This window comes from Triplophysa rosa, unplaced genomic scaffold (genome assembly GCF_024868665.1).
Source record: "Triplophysa rosa unplaced genomic scaffold, Trosa_1v2 scaffold183_ERROPOS166712, whole genome shotgun sequence".
NCBI classification, from domain to species: Eukaryota; Metazoa; Chordata; class Actinopteri; order Cypriniformes; family Nemacheilidae; genus Triplophysa; species Triplophysa rosa.
This window is the reverse complement of record NW_026634196.1, coordinates 164,460-166,712: the sequence shown is the minus strand read 5'-3', so window position 1 is coordinate 166,712 and position 2,253 is coordinate 164,460. Positions and strand designations below refer to the sequence as shown.

The following is a 2,253-nucleotide window of genomic DNA, read 5'->3' as shown; positions in this document are numbered from 1 at the left end:
TACCTTCAGGCTTATTTATGCTTTTGTTTTTCAGCTGCTAGTGATTTCAGTCATATTGAGAGCAAACTGGACAAGCTGCATCTAAATTTAGACCTGTCAGATCAGAAACAGGGTGACACTGTTAAGCAGAATAACAGTACCTGGCAAGACCTGAAAAAAGCTGAGCAATGCTACAATGCCACGCATACTTCACAACAAAAGCGGGTTTGTATCATACCTGTGTTGAGTTTGCTGTGGTTCAGCATATTGTGCATTATTTTGATAGCACCACTTTGCTCAAAATACGTGACCCTGTCTATGAAAACCCAGCAAAATTCTTCTCGTTTTTTTTTGTTTTTGTATAAAATCACCATAGTGTAAATAATGCAAAGAACATTGTATGAAACATCTTTAATGTTAAACGAGTAATGGCATATTCATAAATAGAAATCACATAGGGAAATCGGACATCCGCCTTAAAGTGTTACGCTGTTTGAATTTAACCATTGCTAAGCTCCTGTGGCATCATTGGATAGAATAGTGTCCATCCAAATGAACACTCGCAAATCTCAGCGGAAGCAGTAGACCATCCAGGTATTTCTTGCCTACTGTTTTTTGCATACTAAGGTTTTGGACAAACCATTTATGACTGATACTGATTTTCATCTACTAATTTTGTATGGGAGTAGGTGATTTCGGACACAGGGACAGTGAAATAAATGGTTGAAATCAAACTTTGATGCTTATTATCTCATAATTAGATTATGACACAGGGTCACATGACAGTGATAAACGATATATGTTATTTTCCAAATACATTCTATAAACAAAACTCCATATTTTGAGTATGAGGATGCTTGTGTGTCCCATAGAGGCCGTGGTCTTCCTCCTTTCTGGACAGTGAGCTCGTGAGTCAGGCAGGAGGGCTGTTCATGTCTGGAGTCACGTTGCAGTCACAGGTGTGCGAGTTCTGTCATGCTGTTTTTCCTGGACAAACAAGCACCCGTGGAGAGTTTCTGCGTCATCTTACAACACACATGACCTGACCGTAAAGATAAATGTTATAGATGTTTGATTCAGCTGCCATTTTATCTTTGAATTATTTTGTTCTAAATTAAAAGAAACTAAAACCACAAATAACCATCTACCTAGTACAATGGGGTATATGCTCACGGGGCGATGTTGTTCTTCTCCTAAAATCTCCAGGTTAGCCACTTCCGCTCTCATAGTGCTGAGGTCATTTTTCCCAAGCCACAACGATGTGTTTAGTAAGAAAACGTTCAAATTTCAGCGAACTGACAGCACTATGACTGAGCATTGTAATGTGCCTCTGTGATCAAGCCTCCAGTAAGTACAAAAGTTTACTTGGCTTTGTTTCATATTTGTGGATGTAGTTTGAAATGTATAGTTTGAAGCCCTTCTCCTTTTTTTGTTGTTAATGTGTGATGTAGTGTTAAGATAATTTGACTCGCGTCCTTGACCATAATCCTAGGTGCATCTTGAAGAGACCGAAAAAGGCCATTGTTCCCTATGGACATTATGAGCACTGGATGTTACAGAGCTGGCTGAGATTTTAGTGGAAATACCGTCCGTCATCAGCCTGTGTACATATACCCTACTGATGATTTATTCTAATTAATATATTTGTTTTTAGAATGTGTGGACTAGTTGCTCATGAGCGCTGTTGTGTGTATCTGCATTACTGTCTTTCGTATATGTTTTTTACAAGATTGTAAACTTGTAAAGAAAAAAATAAAGAATTATTAAAAAGTGAAATAAAACTGCATTAAATTACACAGAAGCCCATTTAGTCTTTTCAAAGCCCATACAAAGGTTAAAACGTTTGGCATTCCATACATGGATGACATACTAAGAAGTAGAATTTGGTGAAGGGTGAGCTCATTTTTGCAACTTTGCATGTTAAGAGATTTGTCTAGTTCACATATTTTATAGATGTTAGTGTACCATGATAAACACAACACATAGCATAGGGGAAGCACAAGGGCTATATACTGTAAACAGCCATCAGAAAAAACAAGGCACATGTGAGTACAATGAGGCAGGGTAACAGGAAATACAAGATTACAAAATAAGGCCCTGAACAGAGAAATTTGACATGATGCCACATCTTTAAAAAAAAAATTCAACTCAGTGATTATTTTAAAAGTATAACTGTTTTTATGTTGCTATTTGAAATCTGTAGATCGTGAAACTTGCAGTTTTGTTTTATCTATATGCAGTATGAGATAAACAGATAAACAGTAACTCTTCATT

At 37.0% G+C, this 2,253-nt stretch overlaps 1 long non-coding RNA gene across 1 annotated transcript; it reads left to right on the top strand.

Annotated features, from left to right (window-relative positions):
- Positions 1–179: 179 nt before the first annotated feature.
- LOC130549842 (uncharacterized) lies at positions 180–1,852 on the top strand. Its single transcript, XR_008962280.1, has 3 exons — positions 180–204; positions 852–938; positions 1,186–1,852. It is a non-coding gene; the product is annotated as an uncharacterized LOC130549842 (long non-coding RNA).
- The last annotated feature ends 401 nt before the right edge of the window (positions 1,853–2,253 follow it).